At 38.3% G+C, this 26542-nt stretch overlaps 1 pseudogene; it reads left to right on the top strand.

Annotated features, from left to right (window-relative positions):
- Positions 1 to 7449: 7449 nt before the first annotated feature.
- LOC126630154 (aquaporin PIP1-3-like) overlaps positions 7450 to 26542 on the top strand; it is a 41757-nt pseudogene continuing 22664 nt past the window's right edge.

Here is a 26542-nt window from a genome sequence, read left to right as displayed (position 1 = left end):
GGTTGTGATGTTTACTTTTAATTTTTTTTTTCCAAACACGTTGTGCAAATAATGGAATGATATTGACTAAGTTAGGGCGTAGGTTTTTTTTCAAAAACTATAGTGCACTTTTCTTCTGCAAAAGACAATTTTAGGTGCTGGAAACCGTTCCTCCCTTGAATTCAATAATATTTCTTCGTCTTCCACATTTCTTTGGCTGTCCAAATGCAATGCCAGCCTTGTTCATCTTGACCTCATGGACAACCGATTAACTGGTTCAATTCCCCATTTTTTAGGAAACATGAGCTCTCTTGTTCATATAGACCTCTCTTATGACCAAATTGAAGGAGGGATTCCGCAATATTTTTCGAGGTTATGCAATCTGCAAACATTGGACCTTTCCTACAACATTGTTAGTGGTCATCTTCCCAAGCTGTTCCAGATATTAATGTCTACATGCCCTGATCAGAACTCACTCCAGAATTTGTACCTCTCATCCAATCATCTTTATGGATCAATTCCTAATCTCACAAACTTTTCATCGATAAAAGATATCTCACTCTCTGGAAATCAATTGAGTGGAACAATACCTGAAAGCATTGAGCAAATGTCTAAGCTCGAGAATATCGACCTTAGAATGATTGCTTTGGAAGGGGTGGTTTCGGAAAGCCTCTTCTCCAATCTCTCGAGATTAACTTTTTTGGATTTGTCCTCTAACTCACTGGCTTTAAGCTTCAATTCTAATTGGATTTCTCATTTCCAACTAGTTTACTTAAGTTTGAGCTCTTGCACAATAGGTCCGCATTTTCCAAAAATGGCTTCAAACTTAGAAAAGTTATTGGTATCTTGATATTTCTAATGCAAGAATTTCCAATATCCTTCCAAGTTGGTTTTGGGACTGGCTGTCTCATGATCATGATATTGGGTATATAGATCTTTCCAACAACCGAATTGGAGGGATAATTCCAAATTCAAGATTTGAGTTTCTCTTATATTCCATTACTCAAGTGAACTTGAGTTGGAATTAGACTTAGCAGTTTCTTACACAACACGATGACACGACACGAAAATAACCGGTTTCGGGTCAACACGATAACTAATTGGGTCATTATTAGGTGACCTATTAATACGTGAGTAACCCGTTTTGACTGGTTAAGAAAATTAAATTATAATTTTAAAGTTTAATTACTAAAAAATTTATTATAAAATACAATAGCCATATTGTATATATTGGTATATTCTATATTAAATATATATTTTTGTATTATTATTCTATATGAGTTAAAAAAATTAATTTTTTTTCATTTATTTATTTTTATTATGAGAGTTTCTTATTATCATTAATAGGATAAATTTTACTTAACATGTTGTCCAAAATTAAAATCAACCAGTATAGTATTAATATAGGCAATAAGACATCCCTACAAGTATGAAAAATGTGAAAGAATATATAAACACTCGTGATTCATTATTCCTCCACGAGTAGACAATGGTTACACTTACATTATCGTTTAGATTTTTAAAACCCTCCAAACTGTCATGAATAGTGTTTTTTATTTGAGTGTAAAAGTAATAAAATTAATAATAATTATTGTAGAAGTGTAAGAAATGTAAAATATATATATACACATACTATCACTCGTAGTGACAAGCTTTACAACTTTTGTGAAGGGGTCAACTTCGAAATCCGACACTATAATCCATAAACCTTCAATTTGTATTTAAGTGTCGATTGTCGTTTATGCTTTATTCTTTATATTGAATTTCATTTTTAAAATTTTCTTTTTTTGAAAACATGATCTTCTGGGGGATGTAGGATGAACGGTTCAGATCTTTGATATCACGTCTCGATATTTACGGTTAATTGAAATATGAGTTGATGTTATATAGTTTGTAGAGACTTTATAAATATCAAGCAATATTTTCACTAACGCTAAAACTCTGAACATAATATCAACGATCCGAACTGCTCATCTTCCTGTATCCTTTAATAGATCATGTTTTCAAAAAAGAAAATCTAAAAAAACAAAATTTGGTGAGAAAAATGAAGTATAAATGTAAACAACAATCAACAATTAAATTTTGATCTATGATTGATATGATTATAGTGGCACATTTCAAAGTTAAGCCCTTTCCAAAAGTTGTAAAGCTTTTCATTATGAGCGTTTATATATATTTTTCTATATTTTTCACACTTCTACATTAATTAAAAAACTATTAAAGACTTTACTTAAACAATAGCCATAGGATAAATGAGAAGAGAGTGCTAATGTAGAAAGCCTCACTGAAAATATCATCAATATAACTCTTGAAGACAATATATCAAGCCAAAGTTCCAATAACATTTCCCATGGTGATTGAAGAAAATTGAAGAGTTTGTTTGTAAGAAAATGTGCAAGGTTCCAAACCTTGAAACATAACTCCCTTAATTTTGCAAATCTTTTGAACATTTGATATTTTGTAATGTTCTAATGTTTTTTTTATGGTCTTATTTTGGGTATGTAAATATGTAATACTTGAAAGACAAATGCATTTTTATGTTTTGAATGTGATAATAAGGTATGTATATACTTATTTAGTATTATGATTTTCATTTGATTATTTATTGGTTTAAAATATATCTTCCTTAACGGGTAATGGGTCGGGTCATATTACATGTTAATATTATCGGGTCGATTTTGGGTTAGGTCATTTTACCCGTTTATTTTAACGGGTGTTACACGACACGACCTGTTAAGATATCAGGTATGACACGAAAATGACACGAACACAGGAAACATGACACGAATGCCAAGTCTAGTTGGAACCAATTGGAAGAACCAATCCCTTCATTCCTTTCCAAATCGGTAATTCTGGATCTCTCCAACAATAAGCTTTCAGGGTTAATTTCGTTGTTTTTCCTTCTTTTTTAATTGCAGAAATCCAAGTGTATTTGATGTTGGAGAAAATAACTTATCAGGAATGATACTTGAATGGTTAGGGGTTGGACTTCCAAATTTGGCTATCCTTATCCTCCGTTCTAATTACTTTTATGGAAGCATTCCCTTGCAGTTATGTAATCTAAAACACATTCAAATTATGGATCTCTCTGTAGACATTGAAATTTCGGTGAAATAAATGTTCACCACCACAATAAATTTTGACATGCCACGCATACATGACATGTGCCATGTGTCTCACAAATTGTACACATAGATGTGACTCGTCAAAATCGGACGAGTTATCAAGAAGGACATGTGTCAACACTTGGCAGGAAATGAATTATTTGATTTTAATTTAATAAAATCAAATGTTAATTGATGGAGTCAAATCACGAATTGGCCCACAAATCGAGTCCTTGTTCTTTCGTTAATTAATCAAGCCCACAATCAAGACCAAATCTATTTGTAGTCAAGGCTTGGAGAGTCTATAAATAAGAGGCTCAAAGACAAAGAAAGAGGTCCAGAAAATCATTCACGCCCAGACGCTGAAGCTTTGAAACTCTAAAGCTCTCACTCAAACCCCCCAAACACTCAAACACTCAAGAAGACTTGGAAAACCCTCCATGTTCTTCGTCAAACCCTTGAAGAATCACCAAACACCCCTACACGTGCTGGTTCCTCCATTGCCATGAGCCAAAACCTTGAGGCATCCGTTCATCCAGGATCAAGTCATCACGACCCTTGGATCAACAACACTATACCTTACATTAATACAAATATTCTTTGTACACGTGTTCTCTTGTCATTTTTCGTAGGATTTTCATGTTTAAAAATTTTGCACGCCCAGTGGGACAATCTCTACCTCTCATATTTTTCTCCGTTCAAACTTCACACATCGTCAAAACCAATGACTTGAAAGAAGGAACAAGCTGCTTTCACAACCAAGGGAAGGAGCATCAGCACTTCCGTTACAAGTGAAGAATCCATTGGCGTCACGACACAAAGTAAGGCAAAGATGGTGACCATGCTTTATGCCACTTCTAAATTAGTGCTGTTAAGGGAGCAAGATGAGTGTCAAAGACGAGCTCGTCATCAACCTAGCCTATCTCAGGGCACCAAAGCTTGCTTCTGCAACACGCACTTCCCGAAATGATGAGTGGTGTTCTTCGGCTTCAAAGAATTCAGACACAAACTCAAGCACGGGGTTATGTCACAGATTGCTGACTAGCAACCATCGCCCGGATACTTCTTCGTCATGTTGCGGCTCATCTCCAATTTAAGCGATGGCCTCAATGAAGCCTCAAGTTGAACCGTGCATGCAGAAAAGAACATGATATCTTTCGCAACGAAGCGCGACTTGGTTGGCATCATCTCGCGAGGCAAGATGAATGCAACCTGACACACTACTCCGGTAACGTTTCCACCTAAATCATATGAAGGTTGTCGTGAGAATCAACCAGCCATCAACTTCATCAATCGAAGCAAGTCAAAGGCTACTGTTGCCATGGCGTATCCATCTAAATCACATGAAGTATGTCAAACGCACAAGCCGATCATCTCTACTACTTCACATGAGGCAAAAAAGCTTGTCTCTCGAAGCAGTGAAATGGGCTCGCCAAAATCCAAGAATTCAACTGAGAGTTCACCATTACATATCTCCAGTGTCAGCTTAAAAGTGCACCCATGCATAGGTTCCATGTAGGTGATAATGGTGAGAGTTACTTATGCTGATGAACAACTGGCTTATATGGCTCAAGCAGTCAAGATGCTAACAAAGACATGCAAGTAGCGTCGCTTATAAACAAGCTAAAAGAAAGGCATGGCGGAGAGTCAAGCAAAGGTGCGCCTCATATGGAGCAAGAGGCGCGTCAAGAATTCACATTCAACAAAAAGAAGTAGTCAAAGCCTGATTTCGTTTCAGTGGCGTCTTTGTCAATCCAACAACTCCAAGACATGATCGCCAACACTATTAAAGCACAATATGGAGGTTCTTCCCAAAATTCACTCATGTACTCCAAGCTGTACATGAAGAAACTTGATAATCTTTGAATGCCAACTGGGTACTAGCCTTCCAAATTCTTGCAGTTCGATGGAAAAGGCAACCCTAAACAACACATTGCTCACTTCATCGAGACATGCAATAGCACTGGTACCGATGACGATTACCTTATGAAGAAATTTGTTCACTCACTTCGAGGCACCATATCGATGGGTACACAAACCTGGAACCAGAGTCAATTGATAGTTGGGAACAAATGGAGAGAGAATTCCTCAACCGTTTCTTCAGTACACGTCGCACCATAGGTATGATGGAGCTCACCAATAGAAAGCAATGAAGGGATGAGCGAGTGGTCGACTATATTAGCCGTTGGTGTCATTAAGCCTTGTCTGCAAGGATCATCTCTCGGAGTTGTCTTCCGTAAAGATGTACATACATGGAATGCATTAGGGTTTCCAATATATCATTCAAGGGATTAAACCTCGTACATTTGAAAAACTAGCCACTTAAGCTCATGACATGAAGCTAAGTATCGCTAGCCATGATGAAAGGAATGATACAGTTGGTGACTAGATGTCATATTTAAAGAAACTTATAATAAGTACTGGTCTGTTCGAGTCCTCGGTACGAGACAAGAATGGTGTGAAAAAGGCTGAGTCAAGTCAAGTCCAAGAAAGGTGACGACGCATATTGAAAGGAGTAAAAGAGAGAAGTATCATTTTCCCGACTTAGACGTCACTCATCTGTTAGAAGATTTGCTCCAAAAGAAGGTGATCGAGTTCCCAGAGTGCAAATGGCCTGGAGAGATGAATCGCACTGACAACCCAAGATACTGCAAGTACCACCGCATCATTAGTCATTTGGTGGAAAAGTGCTTCGTGTTGAAAGATCTTATCATGAAACTGGCTCAAGAAGGAATCATTGAGCTAGATCTAAACGATGTGGTGGAGTCAAACCATACCACCATCACTTTTGGCCTTTTCTACTCAATATCATCACCTTGATCGCTGGGGGCATGCTCCAAAACCGTGCAAGTCAAGCCAAATAAGCTCTCATCAACCTCCAAAGCGACATGAAATAAAGATGATGAAATTTCGACACGGTGCATGATTTCTTCCCCGAAGACTTCTTCAATCAATCGATTAAGACTCATAGCTATAAAGTTTGCGAGGAACGCCTCTCCAAGATCACTTGACAAATTAACATCAAAAGCCCCTTGCCTACAAGAGCTAAAATTGCAACACGGCATCAAACGCTACTCGCCTGCATAAGCTAAAATTGCACTAGGCACAAATGCTCTTTGCTTGCATAAGTTGAAATTGAAAATGGCACCGAATCCACACCAAATGCTTTTCATCCGCACGAGCCTAAAATGTGGCAGCAAAATGCTCCTAGCCCGCAAGAGCATAAACTGCGCATGGCAAAAAAAAAAAAAAAAAAAGGTTGACAAAAAATGTCTGCTGAGTTTAAAACACAAAAAGGCAACTCAAGCAAAAGTTAGGTGCCAAAAAAGAAAAAAGAACCTGAAAGGGCAACTCAAGCAAAAGTTAGGACACAAGAAAAAAAAAAGCAAACACAAACAAAACATATTTGAACTACATTATGACTTGATCTTTTTTTTTCCGGAAGGGTAAAGGTAGCTCGAAAACGAAAGTCGAGTTCAGTCACATGAAAATGAAAATAAGGGTTCCAACCTTTGAGAGGAAGATGCAAGATCAAGCCATCACTCTGAGACTAAATCTTTGAAGTTGTGCCACTTGAGCAAGCCTCCTAATGTCTTCAATGCATCGGTGTCTTCCACGGACAAGCAAACGGCAAGAGCAATGTAGAGCAAAGAGTCTCGAAGGTGGTGCGGTCGAAGATGCGGTGCAAACACAAGCGTAATATGCATCAGAGGCAGTGCAGTCCTAGAGGTGGTCGACTGTAGAGGCGGCACTTGCAGCGGTGGCAACCATCAATGACATCACAACTTGTTGTCACAGCAGCTCATCCTTGTAAGCAGCCACATGTCCTTGTCCAGCAGGCAGCGATGTATCCTTAAAGGCGGTGGTGTGTCCTCATTTTCTCAGGCAACGACAATGCGTGCAGTCTAACAACTTCTTTACAACAACAACAGTACGTGCAGTTGAATGACCTATTTACGGTGAGAAGCATCCTTTGCGGTGAGCACATTCCCTTGCAACGAGTAGCCTCCATTGCAGCAAGTAGTGTTCCTTTGTAACCGAAAGGTCACAGGTTAGAGTTGTGGAAAAGTCTCTTTGTAAATACGAAAGACATTTCCTCCCGACCCTTGCAACACAGAGAGCCTTGTTAGCTTGGGGTCGCCCTTTACTACAAACGAGGGTTCATAATGTTGCACATTGTGTCAAAAGTTCATTAATGTGATTATTGTGTGGGTGACTTTGCAAGTACGATTGGTTAGCAAATAAGAATCTTTGAGATGATTACTTTGTGTGGGCAATGACCGCTTATGGTTTAGGTATAGAAATGTGCTAACATTTGGGGCACTTTGCACTTGTTTTCTTTTTTACTAAACAAGACATTCAGAAAATGCATCCGATTGAGATTGAGCTAGATTCAGAATTTTATTGGAATGGTGTTTTCTGTTTGCTTGTGGAAAATAAAGGTTAGTGGATTCAATGATGTTTAGCATAACTAACAATTGCCTACTTATGAATGGTTGCTTGGCGATTTGCAATTATAGGTTTTCTTATCACATATGTGGCTTTGAACTTGATGGACGGCCATGGCTAACCGGCTTTGTTGTATATAGTTCCGTTGACACTTGGTAAGATGCAAGCTTGGCTAATCTTCACTAACATCTACGTTGCTAGTGCTCACTGGAATGGAATTAGGTTTTGCGCTGATCGTTCCTTGCGAAACCATAATCCATGAACATCCATTGATATAAGCTAGTTGCATTTCTGCAGGTACCTTATTGACTTTGGGGCACATGATAGGGGATCTCAAAGTTCTGTGAACAAGAGGTGAACCGGAGAGGCCATGTCCGCACGTCCATCTGCAACCCTCCTCTTAATAAATGAAACTAGGAAACAAAGTAATAGTGTGACAGATTAGTCCAGTCTAGTTCAACGCAGTCCCCCGTGAAACAAACACGAGACTAAACTAAGGGTTAGCCCAATCTAGTTCAAGAAAAGTTAGTGAAGCCAAACAAATGGACCCAGAATATTAAGTTAGAGCTTGCATAGGACATATTCTCCTTGCTAATTCATCATGTGACTATTGTTCATCAGATGGATAATGCGCTTTTAAAACATATGAATTTTTTCTACTAGTTATATTCATTGCGACTAAATTTTGGTTGAACGAGAAAATCTCATTCAAATTCTTATTCTTGCTAAGTAGGGGTGGATATTAATCGGGGAATCAATTTAAATTGAGTAAGAGAACCAATTTTGATACATTATGACCCCCAAAAAATCTTGATATTACAAGTTGCAATTTTTTCCAATGCACCGTAGTCTTGAGTGGTATGAAAAAATGAATAACTTAAATTAGAATAGAAGATCTAACAGTTATGGAAATCAAATATATAGCACATCCCTTTTTACTTCATACACTCTTTTAATTTGCGGCTGTCAGATCGACTAAATTAAAGAAGATTAAATGATATATAAATTAACACGGAGCGTTTAAGAAGTAAAAATGAGTGTGTGGATACCATTGATTTGCGGTGTCATATTTAAGGACGACATTGATCGATTTTTAATTTTAGAGACTATCTTGATAAGATAGGTCAATTTCAAGAATCATTTGTGATAAAAAGCCTAAAAAAAGTAACACTGAGTGCTAACATAGCATTAAAGTCAAACCCTACAAGTTGATCAAACCAGTATGAAAACCACTACCGATTCACAATTTTTAAATCCAAGCACTCTTAGGATCAGAAAATGTGTTTTTTCTTAGTTACAATAGATGAAAATGAAACATTTGACCTAATTTAATCCTAATCCAAATCTAATAAAAAGTGATCTTCAACCATCGATCGATAGTGGTTAGAATGATATCGTACGACGGCTCGTATTACCCATACATTGATTGAGGTGGCCTTTAATATGAGTTCTACTTTGTAACAACTGCTAATCATTTACGACCATTTGGCCTGCCATTCTCGGATTCTTTTAGACTTGATATTGCTGATAACTTGTTGGGCCTCAACCAACTACCTTGGTGGTGTGGGGTTTGGCATGCATGAGTTCATGCTCAAATTCTCTGATTAGGTTTTTATTTACTACCTGAAACTAAATACTTTATTTTTCAGAACAATCTACTACTTGTTGTATATAAAATTTCAATTAGCTAAGGGTTGCGTACTATACTTGCACACTGCAACGTTTTACTTCATTTGCCTAGACAATAAGGCCTGTTTGTGTTTATATATAGATTGATCTTTCAAGTTGGTCTATGAATTATTACATGGGTGGAAATTAAACCTTTAAACTACTTTTTTGGAAAGTGTTATTGGCACTCCAAAAATCTCATTTTACATTCCTTACGAGTGTATTTTTCTTTCCAAATATAGAAAGTTTGGAGTGTACAATGAGATTTTTGAAGTGCCAATAACAATTTCCATTTGTTTTCCTGAAAAATAAGTCCTTAAAACTCATTACAAATTGTCAATTGCATTCATACTATAAGCTTCAAAGCTACTGTATTCATATTTTCTTTAATTTAAGTCACATGATTTACATGTGAGAAACTTTATAGTGTAATCTTATCATTTTCTAGCCTACAAGCCTTTAACATTGCATACACTACTTTTTCAAAAAAGAAAATCTTAAACTCATAAAAATTGTCAATCTACCCTTCAAAGTCTACCTCATGCTAGTCATGTGACTTAAATTGACATATATTTTAATAGAATAACTTCGAATCTTATAATAGAATGAAAATCTGACAATTTTTAATGAGTATAATGACTTTTTTTTTTTTTATAAATAATTTAAGGACTTAATTTTCACTCGCGTAAGAATTCTGAAACCAACTCGGCTTCCTTGGTTGATTTAGGGATGTAAATAAAAAAATATAACCAACTCGGAGTTTCACTAATGCTGCACACCTTACATAAAGAAATCATCAAACGTTCCGGGCTAAAAACTTAAAAGTTTTAAATATAACCACACTGAGCATTTTTTTTCTTTAATTAATCAATGTTTGGTCATGATTATCTATTGATAAAGGCATGCCAATTTTAAATTGAACAGTTCACAATATTCCACAAAATAATCCCAACAGGAATAAAATAAAATTTATTTAATTTAAGCAACTTTGTTCATTTGTATGTACATGCTGAGTATACAAGCATATCAGCGTGCAAAGAAATTTTATGAAAACGGACTTATCTTCATCGAGGCGTTTTAAATGAAAAATTTGTAGTCATTATGACATTCTTGATTAATAATGTAATGGCATGAACCCGTTTGATAAGAGCTTGTAAAAATAAAAAATGTGCGCAAGATTTGCAAAGTGATGTTATTCGAACTTCGTCCTTGAGTAATTTGAACATAGTTTGTACATAAATGATGTGTTTCTATAGTGTAGTGACTTTTGTAAAATGCATGCGCTCTTTGTTTTTCTAGCATCGAGGGACTTTTCAAATCATGCTTAAAAAAAAAGGAAAATTAATAAAAAGGATTTGAAAACTTTGAGTTTTAATGATAAGGACAAAATAAAGAGTAAAGTGAATAGTACCATGATTGACTTTTTAGTGTAAAAATATGGTTTTTCGTTAAAGTGAACAATAGCAGGTGCTTTTCGTTAAAGTTCCCTAAAAAACACGGAACGAAAAAATCACTACTTAAATTTCAATTGTAATATAACGAGACTTTCCAGGTGCAAACAAAATATGTTACATATCTATATATAACCAGTATTTTAACGGGCCAGAAATATATGTTATTGGTGCAGCATTATAAAATTCTCCTTAATATATGATAGGCCCATTACTGAAGAGAATACAATCATCATCTTGGAGACTTGGAGTTCAAGTTTTTTTCATTATTTATTTTTAGTACATTGATATGTTTGCATTAGAGGAGTGAGAGTTCGACTAAGTTACACAATAGGCAACCTAATTTGGTATTGAATTCACCATTCACGAGATTTGAACTTAAGATCTCTCACTTTCAAGTGAAGAGAAATATCACCAGACTGTAGTACTGAGTGACATTGGAGTTCAAGTTTTAGAGCAGGTAATCCAAATTGTTATAACTTTATAGAATTGTCAATTTCATTAAGCAAAAATTATTAAATATTGGTCGGGGGCTATACAGTACTACGGTCTGGTGGTATTCATCTTCACTTGGAACTAAGAGATCTTAGGTTCGAATCTCGTGGATGGCGAATTCGATGTCAAATTAGGCTACTAATTGTGTGGCTTAGCCGAACTCCCCTCTCTTTAGTGTAAAATTATTGAGGTACTCAAAAAAATAAAAAAAGGTCATGGAAGGCTGAAATGCCTCTGTGAGTCTTTTTGGTCTCTAAAAAAGAATTGCCATAGTGGAGCCATTAGATGGTCCTTTTAAAAAAAAATGGAACTTTGAATTTCATAAAAATTAAAGTATGAATGTAGCCTACTAGCCGTTGTGTTCTATGTTGTTGCAAAATATTCCACGTCAAGAAATATTACGGATAATCTTTTAAAAGTAAGACCCTCCGCATTGTGTTTTATGCATGATATTATATAATATCGACACGAAATTTGATGACATTTCTCCTATTAGAAATTTCACAACTTTTTTTTTGCTTCTATGGGCCTTGTTCTTGAGATAATTCCACTTACATTTACCTAATGGGACAATTATATACCGTTGGATGTCTCATTGCCCAAAGTTACCTTCGGCCTTATAAACAAATGCCTTGGTAATAGGGTCTTTCTATTGCCTCTTTTTACACTCGTCGTTATCACTCTACACATTTTATTTTATTTGGTGCTATACTACGTGTTTATCTCAGTAGTTTGTACTATTAGATAGATTTTACAATTATTAGATTGACAGGTAAGAAAAATAGTATATTCTTAATTCAATTTTATATTATATTCTTCATTCAATTTTGATCGTCTATTTCTGTATTACTTAATAGTTCAGATTATTAAAGAAAAAATAGTATATTATGACGAAATTATGTATTATCGACTTACATAATGACATGCAAATACATGGACAACCGAGAATACGCAAAATTTTGATATTAGAACATGAGAATCAAACCTAAATTTCCCTACTAACAAATGAAACAGATTGTAAATAGACTGTATACAAGGGAAACTTAGCTTTAACATATTGGATAAGTGGATTAAAAGCGAAGGAAAAAATAAAAGGAAAACTAATGAAAAAAACTTGAAAACTTTAAGTTTTAATGATAAGGACAAAATAAAGTGAAAAATAAATAGTATTAAGTTTGACTTTTTAGTATAAAAATATGATTTTTCGTTAAAGTAAATAGTACCGCGAACTTTTCGTTAATACTCTAAAAAATAAAAATGAATAAGAAAGGTTGGAGGAAGATAAGATAAAATTGTCCAGACTCCAAACGGGTCTGCAGAATGATAAGGAGACACTCCACCCACCATTCATGACATGGATTGGTGACAGCAAAGCTCTCCTCTTTTCTTCACTTTCCAGAAACATCTCTTGATTAGAGTAGGATTATCTCCTCTCTTATTCTCATTCCTTCTCTCTTTTACTCTCACACTTTGTTTTTTGCCTTTTTGTGTCTATAAAAAAAAATTAATATAAAATATTAATGTGATTTAATTGTAACTGTTCAAATAGGAGGAGAAAAAATATGAGAGAAATTAAGAGGAGAGATAATCCTCATCCGATTGATTAACCACAGAAAACATTCCATTACCACTAAATACTTGTATTTACTAGAAAAGGGTAGAAAGGTTAAGATAAAAAATTAAGCGCACACATTTTAGGAATGGTTCCAAAAAATTCACCAACTAAAATGCCAAAAAGGGTGTCAGACTCAGTCATATGTTGTTTTCTGCTCTGGAAGGTGTTGATTCTATTCATCGATTAGCAACACAACTCGAAAACAAAAAATTGCAAATGTTTTAGCTGGAGGAGGGAAAATGAATTTATTTCACACATTAGCAATCTTTTTATTTGAACATTCTCGGCTATAGTTTGAAACTCATTTTCATTTTACAATATTGCATAATGATTGACAATTTATATCATCTGTAAAAAAAAGAAGAAAAGTAGTTATTTTCAAAATTGTTTAGTCATTTTACACTAATTTAATAAATAAACGAATCATATTTTTAATTAACATAAAATTTTGACAATATTGACTTTTGTTAGAGTTAAGTTTTAAAGAATGACCTAAAACTTAGTGATCATAAAAAGAATAACAAAGAATAGATGATGAAACAAGAAGGTTGTGGAATTCAGTGTTTTTTTAATAAAAAGAAAAGAAAAAGAAAAGAAAGGAATAAAATGCCTTTTCATCATTTCATTTCTAACGTACTTTTTATTAAGGGCAATAATGTAAACTCATCTTCTAGGAACAATATTTAGAGATTAAGGAAAACTGCTAGTTTGTTATGATAAGATTCCTCTTAGTTAGAAAGTTGATATACCAGGGATAGCTCACACATGTTATATATATACCTCAAGTGTAATCTTATTCATTCGTGAAATGAAAATATATTTTCCTAATACTTTTAACAGTTCACAAAGACAAACAGTTTTCCTTTATAAATCTCACTCCATTTCTTACACAACCATCATAACCTCACTTCAAAAGCTAAACCCTTCCAACCTTTCTAGAGAGAGAAACCCCAAACCAGAGAGTTCTAGAGAGAAAACCAGAGAAATTGAAGGAAAAGAAGAACCAACAAATTCTCAGAGAGGCAGCCCATAGGGACTTCCGCATAGACAGACAAGGACTACAGGGAGCCACCGCGGGCCCTGCTGTTCGAGCCCGGCGAGCTCAAGTCCTGGTCTTTCTAGAAGGTTGGGGTTGCTGAGTTCATAGCCACCTTTTTCTTCCTGTACATAACTGTCCTCACAGTTATGGGGGTTTCCAGAGCACGCAACAAGTGCGCCTCTGTGGGCATTCAGGGCATTGCATGGGCCTTTGGTGAGACTATCTTTGCCCTTGTTTACTGCATTGCTGGTATCTCTTGTATACTCTCTCTCTCTGGGTATTCAGGGCATTGCATGGGCCTTTGGTGGGACTATCTTTGCCCTTGTTTATTGCATTGCTGGTATCTCTGGTATACTCTATCTCTCTCTCTCTCTCTCTCTCTCTCTCTCTCTCTCTTGTTTTGTTCTTTGGTTATATTTGTTGCTTGGCATGCTTCCTTTTACTGTGGTGTTTAGAGAATTAACTCATGCATTATGTATTTAATGTCCCACAAATTATGAAATTTAAACAAATTCAAATAATATTTTCAAAATATAATTAATACTTAAAAATAAATATTATAGAAATATTGTCCTTCACAAAATTATAGCAAGAAAATAATGTACCCACATAATTATTAACATATTTAAAAAAAATAACTACTGATATATTTTGAAACATAAAATAATTACATATAATTAGCATGGGTACATTTAGCACAATTGAAAATGGGTACGTAAAAATAAATTAAAAAAATATGGGATATGACACACCCCGACCTAAATCGAGGCATGCTGGCCGTCATGTGAGGATGATGTAGCCACATAATTATTAACATATTTAAAAAAAATAACTACTGATATATTTTGAAACATAAAATAAATACATATAATTAGCATGGGTACATTTAGCACAATTGAAAATGGGTACGTACAAATAACTTAAAAAATATGGGGTATGAGTCATGACACACCCCGACCTAAATCGAGGCATGCTGGCCGTCATGTGAGGATGATGTAGCCATGTGCACTGTGTGGCAGTGAAGGTGATAAGATAACGTGGGTAAATAAAAACCAAACTAACTAACTTACACTAGACTAGTATATAAGTACGAGTGGAAGTGTTAGAGTGTAGATACACATAATCAGAGCGTAGGTACCAAAGCACAGTCCAGCAGGCTAAATACTAATTATATAGGATATGAAGAAAACCCTACATTGATGGATGTATGTCAGAATCGCGGTAGAGTCCTTGTGAGCCACCAACACGAACTTCTAACTAGAACCTAAATGGGTGCAAAACAGAAAACGTGAGTGGGCAAAAACAAAGCTTTTTAGAATCATTTCTCTTTCCAAAAATAATAAAACCTCACCATAAAACCCGTATAATTTCCTAGAAAATAATACATATGTATATAGAAATCATGCTGAAAACCAAGTATATGCCATGTCAAGTATTTCAGTAATGAATTAAGTACGCCAGGTGAAATAAATTAATATAAAGTGATATGTCAGCCGGAGTCACCTAACGTGACCTATATGACTGAACCTATAGCTCATCTACCAAATCCTGCACACGAGTCGGAACCACCTAATGTGGTCTGTATGACAGGCTGGGTGTAAATAAATACGCTCAAGTGCTACGATCACGTGAAGGCTGTGCGATGAATTGCAAACCACCTACGAGTTGGAACCATCTAATGTGGTCTGTACGATAGGCTGGCACCTGCCTTGGATCCAAGGTGAGTGTACGGTGCGGGAGGTGCACGTGAAGGCTAGGCCTTGGCCTCGAGCAGAGCACTAACACTGGGGTGCATGATAATGAGCACTAAATGCCTCTAAACAATACCATACACACTGCAATCACTACCATTAATATATACTCACATGAAGCTTACCTGGGCATCCACAGTGTCATGCAATAATATGCATAGCTATAGTAATACACATACTAAAATGTAATGCAATTGGCATGGCATTTAAAATCGTAAATCCATTTAAAACAATTTTTGGGAAAATGTAAAACATATATATAGAGAAATATATACTCACTTGAAGCTTACCTGGGCGTCCACAGTGTCATGCAATAATATGCATAGCTATAGTAATACACATACTAAAATGTAATGCAATTGACATGACATTTAAAATCGTAAATCCATTTAAAACAATTTTTGGGAAAATGTAAAACATATATATATATATATATATATATATAGAAAACCAAAACCCACTCATTGGTATGTAGCAGGGTCGTAACCCCCAAGTCTTGTTTGGCTACGCTCGTCCTCCGGGAACGTCTCACCTATATGTGAAACCATTGATTTAACGTTAATTTAAGCACATAATCAAAATTGTATAAGAACTTCTCATACGTTGCTCAATTTGGGTGTTTGAATATACCATCGTGGCCTACTCAACACCATGAGCATCCTCATATTTTTAGAATAATTTTCCAATGACCCACGCGCCCTCATGCGTCGGCCACGCGCATGCACGTGCTTGGCACGTTGGATGGAAACTTTAAAGCCGTTAGAGAATATTCCGTTAAGTATACTTGACGCCGATAGTATATTCTGTAAAAGTTGATGGAATGTTCTCCTTTCTTCTCCTGTGGATCACCGGATTCTGTTGCCGGTTTCTAGAAAATTTTAAAACTTCAATATCTCACATATTTTTCAACCAAATTCCATGAATTTTATATCAATTTGAAGCCCTAAACGAGAAGGACATGTTCTTACCTCTTATAGGTCCTAAAATAGACGAAAAATAATCGAAAAGTAGCTCGACACAACCAGCCAAACTTGAAACTTGACAAACCCAAATGTTCCGACTTTCTAACCACTCCAAAATTAGCCTGGGATCCTAATAGAATTGCTTAGTACCATTTTTTAGCCTTAAAATCCCGTGAAATGTCCACGACCATGTTGGAGTAACAGGGTGCCTCTCCGGAGCTCACGAGTTCCAGGGTTCTCGAGGTTCTTATGTCAAACAAATGGTATAAATGGGATTGTGGGCATATGAGGAACACGATGGAAGTCCTTAAAGGTTCGATATGTGGTGTTTAGGTGGTGTTTATGAGTTGGAGATCACGGTTGTACGGACGGGAAGGAAATTTCGAGAAGAGAGAGGAAATATGAAGGTTGCACGTGTGTGTGTGTGTGTTTTGTCACAGGTTGGTCAACAATAAACAAAATCATAAGCCTTAATTGAGCTATGGAAATTAGGGTATAACAATTGGGTCCAATTGAATATAAAACCAATCCAATTTTGATTGGGTTATGGATTGTAGGAATTAGGGTGATTGGTGGCATATGATGACAACCCAATTTATCTTTATCTATTTGTAACATTTTCGTTACAAACCCGATTCGAACCTAATTCGCGTCAATGCTCTCGTGATGTCGAGCACAATTTAATTACATCGGCAAAAAATAATTTAAAATTGTCTACGTACATCGACGTCACAAGGCCAACGAGGGTGAAATAGTCATTTCCATGCATTCGAGGATAAAATATATAATTATTCAGGACGGATCGTCACAACCTACCCCGTTAATAAAATTTCGTCCCCAAAATTTCTATACGCTAGCATACAACATATCAATATCCATAAAACAAACGTGGATATAAATCTAGCATACGATGCTCCATCTCCCAAGTAGCCTCCTCTACTGAATGGTTCATCCACCAAACTTTCACCATGCGCACAGTTTTATTTCTAAGAACCTTATCCTTCCAATCTAAGATCATCACTAGTTCTTCATCATATGTCAAGTCTGGAATAATTTCTAGTGGATGAGGAGGTATCACGTGTGATGGATCAGAGACATAATTATGAAGCATAGAAACATGAAAAACATCGTGCACCCATGATAATTCTGGAGGTAACTCAAGTCTGTAAGCGACTTGACTGACTCGCTCGGTGATCTGGCATGGTCCAATGTAGTGGAGACTTAACTTACCTTTCTTACCGAACCGCACAACGCCTTTCCATGGAGATCGTTTCAAAAATACTCAATCTCCAACTTTATACACCCCATCAGTGGCGTGTTTATCAGCAAGGCTCTTTTGTCGATCCTGGGCCGCTTTCAGGTTTGCTTTAATTACCTGAATATTCTGGGTAGTCTCATCAACAATCTTTGGGCCCACTAACACCCTCTCATCAACTTCTGACCAACATAGAGGAATACGACATGATTTACCATAGAGTGCCTTGAAAGGTGACATACCAATACTAGAATGGTAGCTGTTATTGTAGGCAAACTCCATCAAATCTAAACGCTTATGCCAAACGTCGCCAAACTGTAGCATTGAATATGTTAACATACCTTCTAATGTCTGGATGGTTCTCTCGGATTGCCCGTCTATCAGTGGATGATACGCCGTACTATAATGCAATCTCGAACCAAGAGCTTCCTGAAATGCCACCAAAAACTTAGAAGTGAACCTAGGATCCCGGTAAGAAATAATATTAACCGAAACCCCGTGGTATTTAACAATCCCTTATATAAATAACTTAGCCAATCAACTTAAAGAATAGTTCTCTCGAACTTGTATAAAGTGTGCTGATTTAGTAAGCCGATCCACTATTACCCAGATGCCATCATAACCATTTGGCATACGAGAAGGCTTGTATACGAAATCCATAGTAATATTTTCCCATTTCCACTGGGGAACAGGAAGTGGTTGCATCAATCCAAAAGGCTTCTTCCTCTCAGCTTTGACTTGCTGGCAAATTGCACATCTACTCACGTATTCAACAATCTCTCTTTTCACGCCAGGTTAATAGTAGAAAGGTCGAATAGTGTGATACATCTTGGTACTCCTAAGATGCATCGCATAGGCCGATATATGCGCTTCATCAAGAATATCTTTCTTTAATTCTGCAATATTCAACACGTACATTCGACTTCCCTGCATAAGCATGCCATTAGATTCCTGAATTCTGAGATCTTTCTTCTTCCTTTGTGACACTGCCTCGGCTAATTCATGGGATTCCTTATCCTCTATTTGAGCTTCTTATACATGATCAATTAAAATTGGTCTGACCGGGAAACTAGCAAGTAAAGCTTTTTTCTTAATATATCACTCCCAAATCAACTTCAGTAGATCTCAATTATGTGAGAAGAGGGATATAGCAAGCATATAAAGCATTAATACGGCCTCGAGATTTCCTGCTAAGTGCATCTGCAACCACATTTGCACGACCAGGATGATACTCAATCGTGTAATCATAATCACTGAGTAATTCTATCCATCTCTGCTGTCGAAGGTTAAGATCTTTCTGGGTGAATAGGTACTGGAGGCTTTTATGATTCGTGAAAATCTTGCACTTTTCTCCATATAAGTAATGTCTCCAAATATTCAGGGCGAAAATGATGGCTGCTAGCTCGAGATCATGGGTAAGGTAGTTCATCTCGTGTGGCTTCAACTTTCGCAAGGCATATGCAATCACCCTACCATGCTACATTAATATGCAGCATATGCCATTTAAGGAAGCATCACTGTAAATCTCAAAATTACCACCCTTGTCTGGAAGCGCCCAGACAGGTGTGTGAGTGAAACAATACTTTAGTTGCTGGCAACTCCACTCACAATTGTGGAGCCAAAAATAATCACAAGGTGACACGTGGATCTTTGGATAAAAAAGGACAAGAATACCCTTGAGGCGTATCGGGATTCATATGCGCAAATAGCGGATAATCATCTTCCAACCAAGTCAAAAGTGCCCAAATTAGGTAACAATTCAAAACCTATTTCATCCAACCACATCAAATCCTTCCTACAAGGTAATTCTCAAACACATTCCTTTTAAATTATGCTAATTGACAATTAATGGGTTAATTATCCAAAAAACACCATAAAGGCCGGTTATCCTCCACACCAAGGAAATTAGCCATGCCTCTTACCTTTTCTACCACACCTTTCCTTTTTATGATAATAATTAGCTAAGTTAATTAAGGAGTTATTTTGATTAATTACCTAATTATTTCATAACCCCTAATTAAACCAAAATTAAACCTAAAAAACCCTACCTAATGGCCGACCACTCTTTCTCCAAAGGGGACTGGCCATGCCCTATATATTGGCTCCCATTCTCACCAAAAACCTAGTTCCACACTCTTGCAAAGCGCCCAAAAACTCTCCAAATATTTTTTCTCTCTAAATTCTAACTTTGGCATTGGAGGTTCTTTGGCCAAAGCCCTCTCATTCATCATGGGTGCGTGAGGCTCTTGGCCTTGACCTAAGGTGTTAATTGTTCTGTAGGTGCAATTTTGTCTAAGATCAAAGAGGAAGAAATTTGCATCCACAAATTGGTGCTTTCATTGAGAGTTGAGATCCATACTCGTAGAAGACTCTTGCATAAAAAAGGTTTTTCTCTATTTTCTAGTCCATTTGAATATTTTTCATACGTTCTTATTATTAGAATTTTTTATTTGCAAAGGTTCTTTTGATAAAACGTATAAGAAAAATATAATGGCTAGAAATTTAGAAAATTCCACAAGTGAAAATTCGAATACTCAAGAAATGGGATCGCGGCGATCCACGAGGGTAAATGTGGTCATAGGCGGAGTGGTACCACCACTACGAGGTTTCACGATGGCCCAAGCCGTGCCATCCAAGCTTGCACGAGCCCGAGCCCAAGCTTCGCATTCACATGCATCACGCATTGAGCAGCCTGCTCACGCCGAGCAGCCCACTCCCGTGGCCCAGCCTACTCCAGCCGAGCAACCAGCTCTCATGGCCCAGCCTGCTCCCAACGAGCAGCCCACTCCCGTGGCCCAGCCTGCTCTCACCGAGTAGCCCACCCTCGCGACCCAGCTTGTTCTCGTGGCCCAACCTGCTTCCGTGGCTTTCCAAGTAGCCCAAGTCGGCCTAAGATTTTCTCAACCATCTGGACTTACCATCAAGCCGGGGGCATTCTTACTATATTTTTTCACAGATTTGACATTTCCCAACTCAAATCTCATGCCCGGAGTTTACCACCATTCCACTACCCAAGGAGGCACATTCCTTCCAAGCTCTTCCAATCCAAGTGGCAAACAACACTTGTCTCGACAAGTCATAGAGTTGACGATCACCCTTGCACAATAGACGACTTTGGTGAACCAGTTCTTGCAGCGCACTAAGATGCAACGTGCCTCAGACGAGGTGTTCCGAAGTAGGACAAGGGCTGACAAAAAATCTCTTTAGCAGCGTCTCGGCAAGCAGCCACTCGACTAGCCATGAACCGAGTGTTCAGGCAGTGTGCACTCCTGATTGGGCCCCCGAGATAGCGTATACTCCCGTCTTAGAGCGCGGAGAAGCCTGAACTCTCGACTAAGCCCACAAACAAGCATACATTTAGGGTTGGGGTCACACTCTGATAATCAACATGAGCAACCTTCCAAGCGAAGTGTTCATTTACGGCTAAGCCTACAAGGAGCATCATCCACTTCACATTGGAGTAGGCAGCACGACGGACAGAAAGAATCAGTCACTCAATACGGCTCAAGTTCAACCGGCAGCCTACGAAGAACTCGCTCGCCTGCTAGGAACGAGCTACACGCACCACATCCGCGACATAGACTAGCCAAACACATGAAAGAGTAGCCTAGACCAGCAAGTCACTGTTGGGGGCAATCGAGCGGTCCACTACCTCAACAAAGGCAAATTTAGGAAGAAGTAGAGAAACTCTTGGCCAAGCAATTACATAATTTCCAACGCAACGAGGCACTATGACGGAACATGACCAACATAAGCAGGTCACCCTTCATGGATGAGATCGACCAGGCAGAGCCTCCATGCGAGTTTAGTATGCCATATTTCATATCTTTCAAAGGGGATGGAGGCCCGGAGGGACACTTAAAGCACTACCGAAGCACAATGATCCTTCATTGAAACAACGACAGTCTCATGTGCAAGATATTCACCACTACTTTACAACGTGAGGCGCAATATTGGTTCTACACCCTGCCGCCACAATCCATGCGGAGTTTTGAAGAACTTTCTTTGATTTTCACCAAAGAATATTCAACCTATCGCTCGATCAAGAAGATGTCCGACCATTTGTTCAACATCAAGAAGAACCCAAAGAAGCCGCTTCGTGATTATGTGAAGAGGTTCAAAGCAGATAAGGCAAGGATAGTCGGATACAACGACTTGATAGCTAGAGCAGCCTTCCAAAAAGGACTTTCAGCAGACCACCCGCTATTCAGAAAATTGATCATGAAAGAAGATCTAACTCTGGCAGACTCTTTCACTCTGGTAGAAAAGCATGCACTTTGGGACAAGGCACGCCAATGCACATTTAAAAACTTGAAGAAGTACCCGACATCACTTCTCTACTATCCAAACTGGAAGCAGCGGATGACTCATTCGCATGTTTGACGATATCTAAAGCAGCAATAAGCTCTATTATCATACGAGAAGGGCTGAGGACCCGACCACTTGTATTCTACAATTCAAAAGCTCTCATCGCTGCTATTAGAAATTCAAAAGCTAACTTTTGCGATAGTTGTTGTAACCCAGAAGCTTAAGTTTTACCTTCAAGCTCACACAGTCATCATCATGACGTACTATTCTGCCGAATCCAGACGTGCGACGATAAAGGCGTAGACCTTGGCAGATGCAAAGTTTTCTGACGAACGCAACAACTCGACCCAAAAGACACGCCAAAGGCAAATGAACACTGGAAAGAACACTCAGAAGCATGTTTTGTCATCGTCGCCCCAAAAGATTCTACATAAGAGCAACATGTATCGGTAGTTCAGCACTACTTCCCGCTCGCGTCACAATGCCCGAGCCAACCCTTGCTCCATTATTCAGCTCTAGAGTGGCCCAACACTACTAGTTGAGCATCTCCTACTACATGTAACATGGCCCCAGCTCCATAGATCCCTACCACGCATTCACGCCTAGCTTTGACCACCCAACATAGTGGCCCAACGACGCCCCGAAGGCAGCCGATTACACTTTAGCCGCACCTGCTCCCTCAATGGAGATTTCTGGCATTTGCATGTCGACAGCACATCCAACTACAAAGGCTCGCGAGCAGTCGTGATTCTTGTCACCCTAGACGACTCAATGCTCGAGCAGTCAATCACTCTAAGCTTCAAAGCATCTAACAATAAAGCAGAGTATGAGGCCTTACTAGCAGGCCTCCGAATGGCAAAAGACTTGGCGGAGAAGAAGCCCGTAATTCTGGGCAGAGATTTAGATAAGTTCTTCCAAGAATATGGCATCAAGCAACACATGTCTATGCCGAGATATCTTCAAAGCAATGGGCAGGTCGAAGCATCCAACAAAATGATCCTCAATTGCCTCAAGAAATCCCTAACCAACAAGAAGGAAAAATGGCCAGATGAACTCCCTGGATGTTTATGGGCATATTGCACCACCAAAAGACAAGCAACTGGTGAGACTCATTTCTCTTTGGCATTTGGTTCGGAAGCAATCATTTATCCCAATGTCATCAAGCCAAGTATCACCGTTCTACTACCAAGCATTGAGCAGAACAGTAAGGAAATGGTCACAAGCTTAGATATGGCAGAGGAGAAGCGCGAGCATACCATCATTCATATTGCAGCCTACCAACAGAAGCTCATTTCCAGCTACAATAAAAGGGCTAAGGTCCGGCAGTTCTAGCTCGAAGATCTAGTCCTAAGAAAAGCTTTCATCACTGCCCACGGAGAAGGCTCCAAAAAGATGGATCCTATTTGGGAAGATCCATACAAGATCAACATAGTAGGTAGTAAGAGTAATTACACCCTCGCCACCATGAAACGACAAAAAGATCGAAAAATAGTGGAACGCCTACAATTTAAGAAAGTACAATGTGTGACCTCCCGCTACATCAAAGCCCGAAGACTCAAGCAGCTCGACATGCACCACCTCACAAGCTGAAGACTATCCAGTTGTTATACAGTTTCTACCTTACAGCTAAGTTCTCGTTTGTTTCACTCGTTTTTCAATGAGGAATTCAGAAGTAATCATAACTTGGCTTAGCTACAACTTACAACAACTGATCACTCTTGCATTTCAAAGAAGATTGCGCCCTTCTTAGGGATTCATCGCAGGAATTGCACCCCTCGAGGGATTAACCATGCTCTCCAGTGCGATAGGGTAAACTAATTCCCCAACACCCACATTCGTCAGCTCTCCAAGACAAGAGGATAAACTTTACACTCCGAATATCTAGATGTGGATGAGCCTGGCTGCCCTAGTATAACTAGATGCACGATGGCTTACGTTGGGATTCCTAAAAGTAGCCACAATGGTCTTTTTCAAGGTTTAGCTAACTTAAGAATTTTGGGTCTCTTGGCTTAATCCGAGGGGAACCGGGCCCTAGAGAAGGAGGGAGCACATTATGCAATATGCCCTACAGACGGCTGCCCTGGAACTCGAAAACTGCTACCTAGTGCACTAAGGTATCTTACGGTTTCTGGAAGACTGCCTACGGCTTGCCTTTCGAGCAGTAAAGCTGTGCTAGACTTATACAACCGCACATTCTTATGAAAGGTTAAACAAGCTAGCGTGTATATACGACGTTTTATCCACTGCCGACATGTTACGTAGTCGATAAGCTTCACCTTTGCCAAGCGCGGAACAACCTACACCAAGTCCTAAATTGTTGTGATACTTGCTACGCAACCTACGCAATTGGAAAAAGCCAAGGAATAACCTAGTGGTTACGTGGACTTGTCTGCTTCTGTAAGCAAGGCATCCGGCTGCCAACCCTATGGCTAACAACTTGGCAAAGTTCTACACCAACACCTACGACTGCATAGGCTATGCAAGCTTGTCTGCTTATAAAAAAGTAGCATGTTTTCCACTGGTCTATCAAGTCTAAAGGTTAGGGCATGAACAAAAGAAGTGAAGATGAAGAAAAGTGAAAGAAGCATGTTTATAAACAATTAGCAAAGGTCGAAGGAGTTCAAGCAAAACAAAAGCTAGAAGGAAAAACAAATAAAATCTTAAAGGCTACCTAAAAGACTACAGCAGCTTGGACATCCCACGACTACTCGATTGCCACACTTTCAGCAGTTGCGACGCTCTCAGCAGCGGTATTATCCGGTGCCTCTCCTCCGACTACCCCAGCCTAGACACTAACTTCTCCAACTACTTCACCAATGGAAGCCTCAAAAGTAAAAGCAAGTAAGTCTTCCGGAGAAATAGAGAAGGTCTCGAAACCTCAAGCCCAGCCTTCTCACCCTTCAGTTGCTCATTCTTCTCAAGCAGACCAACACGGATGCATTGCAGCTCATCCACTTCATTCTTTGAACTTTTGTTGATCTTCAATACACCTTGAAGTTCCAACACTTGGGGTTCAAACCTATCAACAACCTTCTTGAAGTGGATCACTTGATTATAAGCAGCAATCGACTCTTCATCCTTTACATAAGCAGCGAAACGAAGCTTAGAAACTGCAAACTCAAGATCTTGAATCTGAGGTATGTAACATCCAATCTCCTTCTCTGCACTTTTATACTTAACTTGGATCGCGTCAAGCTTGGTCTTTAAGTCAACAATATCTTGGCGAACGGTCTCAAGCTATAGAGAAGTGGGGGCAGAAATATTAGACCCTTTCAAAACAACAAGCTAAGAATCCAACCTCTTGATCTTCTCGGCTGAGGAATAAGCTTCAGCTGCCATAATCTTCACCACCTTCTTGGCAACCTTGCTATATATGCATCATAGCAAGCAGAGCAGTCCTTCTATATTGGGTCATATGCTTTACAAAGGAACTTGGGCAAACAACATATCTATTGCCATCAACAAACTTAGCACAAGCGTCAATGTCTTCAAGCAGATCTAGTTTCAAAAGCACACAAATCTCAGTAGCCTCCTTAGAAGCAGGCTTAATGGATTTCTCACAGCTGCCCACGCGAGCAGTCTCTTCCTTCCTAGCGAGCTGTTGAGCAAAAATTGTATATAATATGTAAACAAATAATTCACTCGACACAATTTCACCCTCGTTCATTTTTCTGAAGAGGGTTTTATTAATTCGAGTTCGACCCATTTTAGGCTATGCGCCTATTAATTATAACCCTTCTTTTGGGAAAGGAATACCTTTTGATTCCAATTCGAAGAAAATGTAACTTGAGGATTTTGGTGTTTGTTTGATTTTGTGACTGCACCTAGGTCGAACCCTAGATTGCCTACGTACCCTCTTGAGGGATCAAGTCACTCGTAGTTCATGTATGCTTGATACTTGTTTGGATTTGATACCTTGTGCAGTTTTAGCTCATGCGGGTGAGGACTTTGCGCCATTGGAGCGTTCGTGCCTTGTGTAGTTTAGGCTCTTGCAGGCGAGGACTTTAAGCCATTGGAGCTTTTGATTCGGTTTCATGCCATTTGAGATTTTTCTTCAGCTTCATGCCTTTTGGGATTTGACACAGCTTCATGCCATTTGGAATTTGATGTGGCTTTGTGCCATTTGTAATGTGAAACGGCTTTGTACCATTTGAAGCGGCTTCGCATCATTCGTAATTTGAACCAGCTCGCTTCTTTTTTACTCTTCGTAGAATTTGTAATTAGAAGTGAATTTAGTTTATATAAACTAGGGATTCGTCTTGATTTCACGGTTGTGTCTATAATTTGATATCAGACTGCCTACATATCCTTAACGGAATCAAACCGGCGTAGTTCATAAAGTTTGATTTGATCTTGTGTTCGGACCTTTGGAAAAATGAGAAGCCATTTGGATTTGTATAATTAATAGGTAAATGACCCATTAATTTAGAATTTTAAGTATAACAATTTAGAAGGGTTTTAGAGCC

The sequence above is a fragment of the Malus sylvestris genome, chromosome 7, assembly GCF_916048215.2.
Source record: "Malus sylvestris chromosome 7, drMalSylv7.2, whole genome shotgun sequence".
Taxonomy (NCBI): Eukaryota; Viridiplantae; Streptophyta; class Magnoliopsida; order Rosales; family Rosaceae; genus Malus; species Malus sylvestris.
This window is presented reverse-complemented; position numbering and strand designations above follow the sequence as displayed.